Source organism: Rutilus rutilus, assembly GCF_951802725.1.
Source record: "Rutilus rutilus genome assembly, chromosome: 10".
NCBI lineage: Eukaryota > Metazoa > Chordata > Actinopteri > Cypriniformes > Leuciscidae > Rutilus > Rutilus rutilus.
This window is the reverse complement of record NC_140215.1, coordinates 27,956,727-27,973,325: the sequence shown is the minus strand read 5'-3', so window position 1 is coordinate 27,973,325 and position 16,599 is coordinate 27,956,727. Positions and strand designations below refer to the sequence as shown.

The following is a 16,599-nucleotide window of genomic DNA, read 5'->3' as shown; positions in this document are numbered from 1 at the left end:
GACAAAAGGCTTAGAGACCAGAGAGGAATAAAATGGATCGATTCACTGAGGTGCAGCGAGAGACGGTACCACTTGAAAGGAAGTGGAAGAGGGAAAAAGAAAGAGAATGTAATTATAGCGGCTGAAATGTAGGAAATAAATAGGGAAAAGACTGTCCCATGCTGCCCGCAGTGTGCTGGCGTCCATCCACCATCCTACTGCCAAGACCAGATTTGGAAACTGCTGAATGGACATTAAAATGGTGTCACTTCGGCAATAAGATTGTCATAGACATTTGTGAGGGCTCATATTTTATTGCAGTGCTTGCAAGGTAGCACTTATTGACCTACTCAAATAAATATATATATATATATATATATATATATATGTGTGTAAATAATTCAGCCTGGGGTGCTTAACAGGCTCAATTCATAGTTTGTTTTGCAGAAAATAAAATCTTAGATAACCAAGAAGGTCCTGTGTATTTAATAGTTAACCATTACCATTTCATTCTTCATTCCTTTCAAAGCCTGGTCAGAAATTATGAGATCAATCGTGATTCTAAGAGTTGTTAATCTAAGATAGCCTACACTGTTAATTTTATAAAAAGTAATTATCTTCCAGATTTAACTCTTTCCTGACCAGGTTTTTTTTTTTTTTTTTTTTTTGTGCCTGTCAGCATTTTTAAACATTTTCAGAAAAATGCAATGGCCCCCAGAATATGTGCATTTGCATTTGCGTTGATGATCACAGATCACGTTATTTTCCATGTGCGTAAGCAATGCTTCGCTTGTTTCTGCTGCTTCTTCACCTGTGTTTTGATCCGTTTTTGTCAGCTTAGCCTTTTAGCCAAGTCTAGCTAGTCTTTGTAGACAATTGAAACGGGAAAAAGAATGCTGTTATCTTTCTTGAGTCGTGTGTACACCCCCTCACAAAAACACATTTGCGGTTCATCTAGTCTCTGTCCCACTGCTACAGATGAATCTCTTTGGAACTTTTAAGAGCTCTCTCACATTCACACACTCTGTTCCTTTGTGTGTGTGTCATTGAGAGCACACTCCTGAGGCCTCATGCAACGCCGCCTTTAACTGAGAGCTCCATAGAACCTGGAATGTGATGCATTAGAATAGACTGACATCACTGGCATTCCATTCCAATAAAGGAGAAAAATGAGCAAGAATGCACAGATGGGACGGCACTCCCTTTTTCTCTGATGGATATATTGGGAGACCATAAACATCATGAGCTAGTTTTGATGTCAGACGGTCAGACAGTCAGACGTTTTTTATAGTTATATTAATATAATAGCTAAAATTCATAACAGAAAGCATGCAGTGTGTTTGAGAGCTGTTGTAGTGCACTGGAAGTTTCATCTGCATATTTGTGACAGCTTCTCTGACCCATATAACTGAGATGTTTGAAACAGGACAGACTCCATGGAGAGACCCATGAGAGAATTTAGCAGAGAGGAATTCCTCTCTGTCCTCACTGCTCTCACTTAAGAAAGCATTTCTATTGTCTGGAAATAACTAATGCTGTTGTCTGTGGGAAATTCAAACTGAGTTTGGCAAGAATGCCGATAGAAAAGAAAAGTGGAGAGAAAAATAAAAGACAAATTAATGAGGGAAGAGAAAAACTTAAGAAAGGACATCACACCATTGCATACTTTAGAGAGAATGTGTGCTCATTAGCTCTGACATCATCTTTTAAACATCAAACATTAAATACCCAGAATGCTCAAGGTTTTAGGGCAAACCAAACTGAATTTTTTTAGCATTTAAATTTCCATTTAAAAGGAACTGACCTTAATTTGTCTTGAATTATTAACTACTCCAATATGCATTAAACATGTCATAATAAAATATGACTCCTTCCATCATCATGAATTTCAGGATGCTTGAAAACATGCTTTTTATCTTTGTTTCTTTGTTTCTTTTTTTTCTTTTTTTTTACTTGAGAATGCAACATTTTGATGTGGAATCCTGAACATGACATGCAGACAAAAATATATACAGTATAGTGTGACCCGAAACTGATCCAGATTCATCAATTTAATAGATACCTGCACAAACTGTTTAGTTTGCAACGAGGATAGTAAAAATGAGATAAATAATATATTAAAAATAATAATTTCACTGCATTAAAATATTAAGCCTGGTTCACATAGTTTATAGAAAATGTGAACAATGTAGATACATTTCTTTATTATAATTTCTTAACAATATATATATTGTATAAACAACACATTTGTAAAAAAATAAATAAATAATTGTTCACGATTCATCCCAGTAATTCAGCATTCACTTAATGTGGGACCCTTAATGTTTTTCGCAACCAACGCTATCTCACGACCAATTCGTACGAATTCGTACAAGTGATTAAAAGGTGACTAATTCGTACAAATTCATACGATTTGTCTAAACCCATGTGATGGTTAGGTTTAGGGGCGGGGTCGGGTGTAGGTCATTCGTACGAATTCATACGAATTGGGCAACTCGTAAAATATGCAAGATTTTTCAAAAATCGTACTAATTCGTATTAGCCACCTCGTAAAATTTGTACGAATTGCCGTGAGATCGGGTTGTTCGTAACCCTGTGTTAGATCTTTTAATTTCAGGTAAAAGCAGACATAATAAAATATAATTAGATATATAAGTTTTTCCTCTTTTGGCTAGACAACATGAGTACAAAGTTTTTACCTCTCTTTCTTATTATCATGCCCATGTGATAGTGTAGTGCACAGCTATGCATTTGAGTGCCTTGAATGCTTCCTCATTCGTGGCTTTGCTGGATTGCCAAAGTTATATAGATGCTGTTTGACATGCCTTTCATCTAACGTAATCAGCTTACAGTGATGCTAGACGGAGGCCTTGATGTGGTTTGTACTCTCTCATGCTCTTAAGCTCTGTTGCTATCTTTTTCCCCACATCCTCTCATCCCTGCTCATTTCCAGTCCGCGGACTCCCAGCATGCTCCTTTCTGTGTGTGAGCAGTACCAGCACTGTATGCGCGGGTTTAGTGTGTCTGTGTGGGGGCAGGTCAGAAAGTCAAAGCTTGGCTTTGTCTAGAGAAAGATTGCATTCATATGAGGAAAAATCTCTGTTCAAATTCCCAGCCTACCATGTGCAACCATTTATCTACCATATAGAGCAAAGGTAAAGTATGTTATTATGTGGACTTGCAGGCAAAATTGGTTTAAAACATGATCTCCTGATTGAGTATAATGACACATTAGCAATCATGAGTGGGATTAGTCATTTTGGAGGCACATTCCCACAGCAGTTTGTGTGGTCAATAACATCTATTCACCATGCAAGCCTCTAAAACAAGCATTGTGTGCTTGTAAATGGTATTTTTCAGTGTGTGCATGTCTAATTCAGGAGCTGATGTATGATCCTCTCAGGTTGTTTGCATTGTAAGATAAATGTGCTTTATGCAAATATATGTCATCTAGCGTCCTGGGGACAAAGTTAATGATGTTTATAAAATTAGCCTTCAGCTAGAAATTTTAATTATATTCTCTGACTCTTGGGGTTGTCAAATACGTAGGGTCAATAGCATGCCACTGTTTTTGATTAAGTTATTCAAAAATACATAAAAAAACTCATTCATACAGACTGTGACTTGAATACAGCTCTTTTATAATGAGTTTTTCATTTCTGAATTAAAATTCTCTTTTTGTGGGGCTGAAATGTTTAATTGTGAAGAAAAAGTTCACATTAAAAGCATGAAATACTATAAAGTAATTTTATTTTTTATTTTTTTACAATGCAGTCAATGTGGCATAACCAACCATTTTGGTTATTGACAATCGAAGCCATTTTGTTGTTGTCAATAAATCCATAAAACAAGAAATGATATCACAGAGAAGACCCCAGTAGCCCCATAAAACTGTGTGTCAATGTCAGTAATTGAGAATTTTTTTTATGACATGGCAAGGTTAGTTCAGATTTTCAGGTGTCAAATGGAATAACCTCCAAAAAACATGATGTTCATGATGTTGTTTTTGATATTTGGTAGATAGATAGATAGATAGATAGATAGATAGATAGATAGATAGATAGATAGATAGATAGATAGATAGATAGATAGGTCTTTTCCTAATCTCAGACATCCTTAGTTTTTCAATTGTTCATATTGTATGAACCCCCACAAAAAATAAAACATTTGCATTGACTTCTATAAAATACCTTGATGACTAGCGAACATCTGTTGTGGTTAAATTTAATGCTGTCTCGTAATACATTGCGCACCACTCTTGTAAATTCTACGTTTTTACGATCATTACAATGATTTCCCCCCTTATTTCATCTGTACATCTTCTGCTTTCACACTTTTACAGTTACGCCCAGCAGCATTCAGAACAGCTGAAGTCAGCGTGTTGCTGTTTCCTCGCAGGGTGACATTTATGCTTGAGTTATGGAGATGTAGATGCTCCTGGAGGGAGATCAATGGAGGTTTTCACTGGCTGGTGACATTCACTCTGGCAGAATTGACTCAGAAATAATGTTCAAAAACAAACAAACAGACTCCTTTGGGGTTTCCTCCCCATATCGACAGGGGTTTTGGGTTCCATCCATCTGTGAGTCTAATCAAGCTCACGCAGCTGCTGACTTTATTATGAGAAAACAGCTCTTTTCTAATCAGCACAACTTATCAGTATACACAGAAAACAATGAACCCTTTAGCTAAACGAGCAGGGGCAATGAGTTGAACCCAACAGACTCTGGAAATGGTGTCCTGGGTTTCCTTTTTGTCTTGGTTCAGTATCTTGAATTTTCCATGTGGCTGGCATCAAATCTTTGAAAGACATTCGGAGTTTGTAAACTAGATATTCCTTTAATGGTTATTCATGAGCTGTGTTCAGTTTTCCGACTCATTTCTGTCAAATAATCTGTCATTTTACTTCTGGATTGACAGAAATTCTGATTACAAACTCTTACACATGCGACTCTAATGCTGTTATTTGAATTTCAGAGAGTCTTTTTCCATGACAGCTTATTATTGTGGTGTTACTGATTTTATATTCTCTCTCCAGCACATTAGAACAAAATAAAATGCAACTTCTGCTTCATGATGACTAAAAGTCTAGCTAGCTAGTTCCAAAAGGGGGTTTTCACAGTCATGCCTTATGCTGGGTTCAGACTACACAATATTTTTGTCTGCTACGATAGTCACTGTGTCAGATTATGTGATTTTGACTCCCAAATTGTTGTCATGGACAAGAAACATGTCAGACTACTCGTTACTTCCTGACCAATCATCGCTAACCGTCTTTAACGACGAGCGTGATGTCATCAAGAAGGCGGAACTAAAGGCTGACTTCACAAGAGTGTAAAAAACAAAAGTTGTAGGCTACTAGCCTAATGCTAATTCCAGTACTCACCAGGTTAAAGTGCTTTTGCTATATCGTTCGTCAGCGTTTATCTTTTTTCACTCTGTTGTGGTAGTCCAACATCATAAAGGCTGGAGTATTCATTCATAGCTCCACAAACTTTACCTCCATTGCATAATTCCACCTAGCAGCACCAATACAATCGTCTCTCTTTCGTTTCGCCATGTTTGAAAGCTGTGGATGGAAGAGCTTCTGTGCTCCTATTGGTCAACGTCACAGATGTGACGGAACCTGTAATGGAGGAACATGCTAGTCTTTCTGTCGGGACATTGTGAGGACGCAGGACGTTGGTTGTCGTCCACTATGACACACTATACAAGATGAAACGATCGATTCTTGCATCCCGACGCCCATTGCTGCTTACAAATCATCACGACACCCTACGCCTATGGACTGTGCCAAAATTGGGCTGATATCGTGTAGTCTGAACCCGGGATTAGAAGAATAATTTGGGAAACCTTTTGGTGACATCTTAGATCTTAAAAGAACTATTTTCTTTCTTAGTTTGAAGAACATTTTAATAATCTAAAGAACTATTTTCCACTATAAAGAACCTTTGCGCAATGGAAAGTTCCCATGGATGTTAAAGGTTCTTCATGGATCCATCAATGCCAATAAAGAACTCTTTATCTGTAATCTGTACTATCTGTAATTCTCTTCTCGGTATTTACTGTAATCATCTTCCTGCACTCTCATTCTTTCTTGTCCAGTACAGCCATCATGTTTTACCGGTAGTATCTGCTGTAGCTCTTTGTTTTCGGACTGTTCTGTTCTCCCCATTCAGTACTCCAACACACACTCCCTTCCTCAGTCTTTCTGTTTGTATTCAGTTCTCCCGTCTCTTACTGCTGTGCTGAAAGGAAAACTGACAACCGCATGCCTTTTGTGTTGTTTCAAACAACTTTGCTTTTAAAAGCAAAGACAGTGAAAGCTGTTAGATAAGTGGCATCATTGGAGGCCTGTGGACTAAATGTGTATGAGGATGATTTTTTTCTCTGATGCAGGTCTTCTGTTTAATGCAGTCTGGACAGCACATTTCCTGGTTCCAGTTAATTCATCTGTAAACATCAGTCATGTTTGCTGTTGCAGCCGTATGATTAGTATGCAGCTGTTTCAGTAATTAAAGATTCAACTTACAAGTACATTTTTTCACGAGTGAAATGACTCACACATGGTGTTTGTGCTCTCACGTCAATTTTGTTAATTTAGCAAAGCACCACAGGCTACAGTTTATATGTACATTGAAATGTAAAATATAATGTTAGATTTACAAGTGAAATATTAAATGCTAAAATTACTACAATGTTTGGTACCATATAGCTGTCTGTTTAGCTGTCACTGAAAACCTAATGGTTTAGTTATTGGTAACTGAATAATGTTACAGCTTGCTATTGTTACTCAGATGTCATTAAGTACAATAATGTGGAAGAATCGCATCACCCTGAACACATACCAGAATTAGATGCGATTTAAATGTCACTTATGGCTCACATTGTAAAACCTGCTAATGGTAAGTTGACTCTTCTGCTCAGCAAGGCTGATCAAAAGTACAATAAAAACAGTAATCGTGTCCAATATTATCACAAATGTAAATAACTGTTTTCTATTTTAATATAAAATATTTTATTATGTTTTTATATAAATGTTTATCGAAAAAGATTTTTACACTGCATGTGTGGGCACAGTGTGAAGGGAAGTGTGATGTTTAGTCATTTTTGTGGAGAGACGAGGAGGTAATGATTCTCTCTGCAGTGATGATGATCTTCATTATAAAGCCATATAGTTACACTCTCTTTAAATCGGTTTGTGCAGTGAGAGAGTCCTTAAATGTGCTTTTTATGCGTGAGTGTGTGTTGATAGAGATTCAGGATGGAGGACAGACTCTATGATGGGGGAAAATATCAAGGGGAGAAATAAACAGCTGACATCTATATTTTCCTCAGTCTACCTGCAGCCCTGAGTTCAGTCTTCCCTCAATCTATCAATCACTGTTCTCTGCATGCGCCCATTAATTCTTCCCCTGGAACTAATATTCCTTCTCCTGCTGCCATTCTCTCACCCTATTCATTCTGCGATTTCTTTCATTATCTGCTGAGTGTCTGGCATTTGCCCTCTATACACATGTAGTCAGCACTGCACAGTGCACAATGCTCTGTTCTTGGAAGTCTAATTTATGAAATTCAATAGGCACAAGGTGTGATAAAGAAAGAGAAGAAAACAGGTAGAGAAGGAATAAAAGGAAAGAATAAATTAAATGTAAGATTGAAACCTTGTGAGACTCTTTCAGTGAGATTCTGCTTTTATTGTAAGAGAAAATGGCCGACTGTTATCTTCAGGTGCATTGTAACGTTATCTTATGAAAGAGGGGTGTTTTAAGGTGCAGTGTATTGTTCCTACACAAGGTCCAGGAACAAATGAGAACAGATGACGGAGATGTGGCAAACATATCTCAGTGGACTAGACAAGGACAGCTGCCTTGGTTATGGAAGCATTTTTCCTGTTCATTTTCTTCGCATGTGTCCGTTAAATCTTTCAGCATTCTATGAACCAACTAAACCAATGCAAATTTGAGTAAATGAAAATTCACTTGTTATCTAAATGCATGTTATCCCATACACAAAAGAAATATATTTTCTGGATATGTTTTGGAATATATGCACATATTTGAAATTGGCCCAATAAATATATTTCATACTTATATTTCATATATTTTTGTTATATTTCAGAATATATTTCAATGTATTTTTTTCTGTACGGGTCCCCAAAAGTGTCAAAAATATATGTGGCATATATTCCAAATACATTGAAATATATTCTGAAATATAACAAAAATATATGAAATATAAGTATGAAATATATTTATTGGGCCAATTTCAAATATTTGCATATATTCCAAAACATATCCAGAAAATATATTTCAAATATAATTCTTTTGTGTATGGGATGGATCTTATTCTGAATGATTAATTCATGCATGATTCATTTTTTTAAAGATTTAAAAATTCTTGAGTATGTAATGTTGCTGTTTGAGCATTAAAATTGCCTGCAGAGTTACAAAGCACAAACTTTGAAGGGAGTTTTTCTCTATATCAGTGCGCACTGTTTCTGAACTCCCTGAAACGCCTCGATTATAGTCTTGCTTTTTCTTCTGGCATTAGCATTTGACTAAATCCCGCCCATATACACAGAAAAAAGATTGGGTCGCGTAAGTTGTTTGTTGAACAACTCGCGGTTATGGTAAGGTGTATGACATTTCCAAAACACGCTTGAATCGGTTGGCCAATCCCAACACACTGGTCCAGTCAACCAATCAGAGCACATTGCACTTTTCAGAGGGAGGGGCTTCATATAAATAGGAACTGAACGGAGCGTTACTAGGTGCTTCTCAATAGTAAAATTATCGCTGCTCTCCCTGCTCTTATCCATGCTAGGCTGCATGGATGCGCAGGGAGTGCCCAGAACAGAACCATACCGCCAATCCAAAGTATATACTAATGGTCATTCGTATTTGGTGATAGTGGTCCTGACAGAAATGGCGTTTTTGGACATTTTTGGAGCTTGACAGACTATGGTCACTGTAACATTTTCAGAATTGTTTCTTTTTGTGTTCCACGGTGGAAAGAAACCTGAGTTGTCTTTAATGTTATGTAGGTATATCGCTCAATAACTCACGCTGTGGCCATTATTCCAGTTTCCATGGTAACATTGACTTCTTGATTGGTGGATTTTGCTTCAAGAATTTGGGTAGTGTAGTACTTCATCTGGCTATTAAAAATGAAGTCGAAATCACACTGAGTTGCTGTTTCTACAGAGGCGTATACAGTCACTTCACAAACTCATAGCTCGGGAAGTTTTCAAAGGGTTTCACATTCTTGCCAAAAAAATTCTCTTTGGAATTTTTCAATTGGATTTCTACTTCTGGAACCCCACTAACTTATAATTCAAAATTCATTTGGAGTTTAAATGATTTAGCTTGTGAAGAACAAAAAACAAATCTATTAAATTTGGACAGATATAATGAAATATGTTCGTATGAGAAGTATTGCATTTTCTATATGTGGACATTATAAGGGTGAAGTGTGAAGCTGAAGACTCTTCCTCTCAGGCATTGTCATTTAATTGGAGCTCTCTTTCCTCCCAAGATATTGTTTTTCCCCTCTTTCCTGCTTGTTCCACTTTTCTATTATCTTGTGACTGTCTTCTCCACATTTTAACAGATTTCAGCTGTTCTCTGCCGCTCATGTAGACGCCCACATTTCACATATACACATAGACGTTCACATATACAGTCGTTCATGAGAGTTTGCGTTTTCCGGTGATATTAGCAGCACAGATGGTTTGCAATGAGGAATAGTTCAACTATATGCAAAGCAGTATTTACAGTTACCAATACAACGACTGCCTCATACAGTTAAATGGGAACTGACTGCAGTTGCTTTGATCAAGTTGTCTCTTCCTTGCTTGAGGCACAAACCCACATGACAAATTTTTTTTTTTTCACTACATCAAACTTAAATTATAGCACTGAAAGCATTTGGTTAACAGCCACTGACCAGCCTCTGAGTTGAGACTGTCTAGTGGTCAGGCTGATGTAATATTATTTTAGCAGCTTGTGTGTGTTGCATTTGAAGGAACCAGCATACACACATACATACTCATATACAGTAAATGAAATGTCTCTACCAATGTTAAAACCATTGAGTCAGAAGGTCAGAGAGAGTAATTAGTGTCATTATAAGTATCGGGGAGATTGATTTCATATTATTTTAATTTAGCTGCGGATACTTAATGTGAACTGATTAGCATTTTTAGCTTTTTTGATATAGGACTGTAATAATGCATGAGTTAGCTATAGCGAATGGGATACAGTTGAAAGGAAGGTCACATTTCTTTGTGGTCATGATTCCAGAGGCAGACAAAACCCCACATTCCTCGACTCTTCTGCACCAGGAATGTTTGCTCTCTGTCTTCGCTGTATATCCCTCTCCTTGGCAATCCCACCGGCTCCTCGGCCTGCCAGAACAGCCCTCTGGGTAAACAACAGCAACACTGTTCAGATGTGCTTGGAGGGAAAGACTCCTTTCCCACTGATCTAGTGATCTGTGACCATTTCAACCACAACTCTTGACACTTGAGGCTGCACACACACACACTGCATAGGTATTTTTGTCATTCTTTGTTTTCCTGTAAAAATACCTAAACTTTCCTACATTTATTTTTTAACATTAGAAAGATTGTTTCAGATATATTAAGTTTGTTTCTGCCAAAAAAAAATAAATAATAAAATATAAAACAAAATCTTTATTAGCATAAATCTAATAAAATGTAGTGAGGTTTAGACTTCAAGAAAACGAGAAAGCCATTTGCCAATTTGGAAAGAACAATAAACAGTTCAAGATATACTACCATTCAAAGATTGCGAAGAATCTTTTGAATATGTTTCTGAAAAAAAGTCTCACCAAGGCTGCTTTCTTTTGTTTGACCAAAAATACAGTAAAAACTAATATTGTTAAATATTATTACAATTTAAAATAACTTTTTTAGATTTTACATATTTTACCTGCTCAAAAAACATTCCTATTATCAATGCTGAAAACAAAGTGCCTCTATTATGCTTTAATATGAATATCATATTTCATGCAGTGTGTAATATAGCTTTATGTGAATGTTTTAGGTCTGCAAAGCTTTAAATTTCAAAGAGCAGTTATTGTCTAAAAATATAATTGATTCTGAACTGCTTTAATGAGTCGTCAGCAACTTCTTTTTACATACCTACGAAACAATGTAACATATTTGCATAACGCCAGCCTATGGTCTTCATTGGCTGCCTGCGAACAACGTCTACTTTGACCCTCAAACACTGTAGTGGTAGCTGAGGCCTGGAAGAGTTTGGTTTATGTTGTCGACATGTCGAGAAGACGCTGTTTTCAGCGTTGTGAATCCAATTGTCATGCATTTCAAAAGGATGAAGACTTGGCCTTGAATTGATACTGTAAAAATGACGCCATTTTTACTGTTCGTATCACTGTGTATCAGGCGCTGAGGAAGCTCTGAAGATAAAATTCAGATATGGTAAATGGGCGTTTTGTTTCCAACACGTGCTGTAAGCAGCAGACCAATCACAACAGACTGGGCCATCTGACCAATCCAAGCAGAGTAGCTCTCGGAAAGGAGGGGTTTAGAAGGACCGGATCTTTTATCAAACTGTTTCAGACACTGAGAGAAAAATATGTTTTTTGACCTTTGATGCATGTAAACCTATTGTAGGAGACTTCCAAAACAAAATTAGGAACCTTTAAAATAGCATGTAGGGGCACTTTAAAGGCACAATATGTAACTTTTTTGCTTTAAAAATAGCAAAAATCACTATATCTATGTTATATATATTTTTTAGTTGTGTACTTACATTATCCCGACTGTTTCCAACAACTTTCTAACCAGGAGAAATTTGTAGTTTAATTCGAAGACACATACCGTTTCTTTATTTCCGTTTTGTCGCCGTTAATGTTGTCATATCCGCGTTGTCCCTGGTTTCCGCTCATACTGCCATAGCAACCAGAGCCCTCTGATAGTAACCAAAGCGACAGACGTGGATAACTGTGTAGTTCCGTTCGCAATGTCTATTTGCACACTGTTGTTGTTTCGTTCAAACATTATGGACCATGGCAAGCAGACTTTGGATAAAAAAGGAGAACTAAAACGAGAATCAATATCAGCGCAGTGTTTTCGAGATGCCGAGAGCTCCCATAGACAGTATATAAACGAGAGCTCCACGTCCGAGACTTCGACCGCTCCTACATGTACTTTATTAAACAGGTGAGCACATTTACATAAAACTAATCAATGTTATATAGTTCAACAATGATAAAATGTTAGAATATGATCTGTATGTTATTCTAATGTTGATCTAGCTTACTGCTAGTCTCATACAGACAAACTAACACATAAATTTCAACACATTCAAATGCAGTTTAGTGTGATAGTGTAATGTTAGACCAAGTGAAACAGCGCTGCGTTACCTCACAAGTTTAATTTGTCTAATAAACTGACCTGTGAGTTGTAATTCTGCACTTGCGTGTAGTTCGGTAGAATGAAATGTCCATATTCCTTTTATATCCGCGGGACTCGCGTCGTGTGTGGAGCTGATATCTGTCTCTTAGCAATCCCGACCTGCTTCATATCACAGTCATGATAAAAACATTGATGTATTCAGTCATCCATAAACATTATTAGATCGGTCGGCTTGACGTTGACGAAAAGATCCATAATTCTTAGCAAATGTTGCGTCATCAAACTATGCCTTTGTTATTGTAAAGAGGTTAGCGACACCTAGCGGCGAAAAAAATTACATACTGTACGTTTAATATGCGGATTAAATGTATTAAATGTAGTGTATGGAAAAAACGTTAGCGTATATTCTCTGAAAACCCTTACCTTACACACTTTTTCTTCTTAGGTAACTTTATTTGAGAGATTTTTACTGTATGGAAAACAAGACAAAAAATTTAATTAGGCTCAGATGATTATATTTGTAGAATAATTTAACAACATTAAAGGCACACTATGCAAGAGTGTAGGGCGAATCATCCCGATAGCAAAGCAAGGGGGACGCCGCTGGCAAAACCAGCAATACAAGTTTGAGAGGTGGCGCCCCGACAAATCTCGCGAGAATCACGACTTGCTTTACGGCATGACGTCACACACATCAACAACATATGAAGCATCCTCTACGAAAGACACTAGCACGCATTTCAGACGTGAATCATGGCAGAGTCAACGAAGAAAGCGAAGAAAGCGCAGTCGGAAGAGTCAAGGAAAAGAAAACGACAGTAACGTTAAATACAAGTACTCCATAGCGACTCTAGGGGTCGCTGTTTGAGAAAAACGGAAACTGCATAGTGTGCCTTTTAATACCACCAATAAAGGAAACAGCTTTGAGACAGAGGGATCAAAAGATGGATAACAACACGATTGTTTAAGAGTCGGACAGCATCATGTGTGCATGAAATCTTGGAGGTCATAGTTCAGCGTCAGGCATCTTATAGCCAATCTCTCATTTACTCTCTCCTACAGTAAGTTGAATAGCTCTCTTCAAGCCATCCTGCCTGGTTGTCATGGAAACATCTGCTTTTTTATATGATTTAGCTAAAGTACTTTACAATGTTCATTCGTTTAAATGTCAGTGTAGCTTCCCTGTAGAGAAAGAGATTCATTTATGCATGAGGCTTGGTTTTGTTCTCTCTCCTTTAATGTACCTCTGTTACCGGTGGTCCACAATTGCATCTTCCTCTATTGTCAGGACAAAACTCTCTCAAATGAATATCCCATAAACTTGTAATACGGCAACATTGTGTCGGCATGTCCTCTGATGAACTCAATCGGAGCAGCACTGACCAAATTCCTCTAAGAATGCAGGCCTCGGGATAGAAAATCTCTCTGGAAAGTTTGCTTACATTGTATGACTCACGCATGAGCTGGAAGGGGGGAAGGGTCTGTCCGTGTGTGTGTGTGTGTGCTTGTAAGTGTGTGTATTAGAGTAAGTCCAGGGTGGAACCAGCAATCATGGTTCATGGGAAAGGAAAGAACAGGCAAGATTGCAGATGTGACGACACCCTTCTTGAACACACACACACACACACACACACACACACACACACACACACACACACACACACACACACACACAGGCTGCATTTGATTATGGTTGGACTCTATGTAGGTTTGGGAAAGCAGCAGGAGGGGTTTTTCAGGAAACTCCTAAATCGTTACTCCAGGCTCAACTTGGCAGCACGTGATTGGCTAGCTCTCTGTTCACATGACTTTGCTGTGGTGTGGAGTCTGGGGTCCTGGTCTGGAGAGCCGGGGGATATTAGAGGAACACAAAGAAAAAAAAAGGAAGACTGAAAGGGAGTTGGTCTGAATTTTTCAGACGTGAGGCACATTCACTGACCTCACTCATAAATCAGAGAGAAAGTTAAGTAGAGCTAAAAAAAGAGCGCAATGTAAAAAAAAAAAAAAAAAAAAAAAACACGGCCCTGTCTAATCTACACGAATTTAGAGTCTATTTTTAAACATGCACTTGAACTTTATCATATAGGACGTGTTCTTGCGTATTGATGCGTTTTAGGAGTGTTGAGTTAAACGTTTTAGAAACATGCTGAAACCATTTCATTGTGCTTTGTCTATAGTTTTAAACGAAAAAACACATTCCGTGTCAATGGCCCACTAACCTGATATCATTGCTCCATCTGCTGGTAGAAGAGAGTATCTCACTTTTGATGGACCTCAAGTTCTTTGTATTCAATGATGTTTTATGGATAATGATGATTTAACCCTAAAATGCTTATACTACTATTCAAAAGTGTGGGGTCAGCAAGATTTGTTTAATACATGTACTTGATCAGAAATACAGTGAAAACACTAATATTGTTATAAATGTTGGAAAAAGTTGCTTAATATATTTGTGGAAACTGCTACATTTTTCAGGATTATTTTAATAGAAATTTCACAAGAACAGCATCTATTTGAAAGAGAAATAATCCCCTCCATCTGTTAATCTGTTGGCATGTTAAATATCATGCTTATTTTCTAATTTATATTTGTAAAAATGTTATATAATTTTTGTGTTCACGTTTGTATTTAATAAGAAATTATTTTTTTTATTTACCAGATACTTTTCTTTTATATAGGCTATTGTGAATTACACGATACTTAAAGGGATAGTTCACCCAAAAATGAAAATACTGTCATCATTCATTCACTCTCAAGTTGTTCCAAACCTGTATGAGTTTCTTCTGTTGAACATGAAAGAAGATATTTTAAAGAAGATATTTTCAACGGTAGCCATTGATTTTCATAGTATTTTCACCGGACATGACCGCTGTTATATTTTTAATGCATCTGTACCTTGTGGGACACACATTGAGAGGTTGTCCTAGTTTTCAAGGAGAACCGCTAGTTGTCAGGGAAACTGGTGGCAGGAGGCTCTCCCGAGTGTTTAGAGTGGAGAGAGTCCACTCTTTTAGAGATAGTTATCAATCTTCTGTCCCTAGAGGAAACACTGTGAGAGAGAAAGAGCAAGTATAAGTGTGTTTGTCTATGTTTGTGGTAAAAGTGAATTTGTGTCCTGTAGCCCACGCCAGTTTCTGTTTCGAGAGTTTTTTAGCCTGCCCTGGTTTCATGAGCTATTCGAATAGAGATGCCAAACCACAAAACATCCTTCACAAACAGTCTTTTGTGAGAAGTGAGAATTATGCATGCTAAATATATGTTTTAAATGCCAACTGAATAATTCCAGAATCCGACAATTAAAAATAGTGCCTTTTTAGCCGCCCTCTGGTGGTGAGAGTCTGTATGTGCACAAACTTACTTTGTTTCTGCCCACCCTTACAAAAAACAAGTATACTTTAAGTTCATTTTAAGTACTGTATACTAAAGTAAAGTTCAAGTATATATTTTTAAGTATACGCTATGTAGTAAGTATACTAATATCAATGTACTAGAAGTATACTTGTAAGTGTTCTGTTTCAATACTACTTGGGACCAAATTGGCCCACTTTTTAGTGTATATACTGTAAGTATACGTTTAAGTGTACATTAAGTGTAACAGTAGTAAACTTTGAGTACACAACTAGTTTAGAGCTACGTTTTTCACTCGTACTGCAACTATACTACAAGTGAACTTATTGGTATACTTATAGTTTACTAGTCAAATCATTGTGACACATTTTTTTGTTTGTTTGTACACTTTGAAGTGTACTCTCAATAAACTACTAGTTTAGTAGTTTTATACTACAAGTATACTAAGATTTCTTTAAGTAAACTTAACCATACTTATAGTTTACTATTTATATATTATTTTGCACTAAATATACTACTATTTATGTATTATTTTTTATACTTGAACTGTACTTTTAGTAGATTTGAAGTAAATTCCTACACTACCAGTGGGCATCTCAAAAATCCACATACTCAGAATAAGGAACATCTCTGTTTTCTTTAAAAATCTATATTTTCAAACAATGTAAGTTTATAAGACAGTATGTAAAACTATGTGAAAAAGTATTTAAAAGGCTGTTCAATCCAAAGAGGAAACACAGTTGCAGCCAAGTATACTTTGAATACTTAATTATACTTTTAAGTATATCTTGATCAAAATATTGAGTACATGTATAGGGCAAATATACTTAGACTTTCTTGTGCAATTTTAAGTATGTTTCTGAGAA

General features: G+C 36.9%; 1 protein-coding gene across 1 annotated transcript in view; it reads left to right on the top strand.

Moving 5' to 3' along the window:
* Positions 1-16,599, top strand: part of fstl1b (follistatin-like 1b) — a 45,628-nt gene that overhangs the window by 9,420 nt on the left and 19,609 nt on the right. The gene's annotated exons all lie outside the window — the stretch shown is intronic.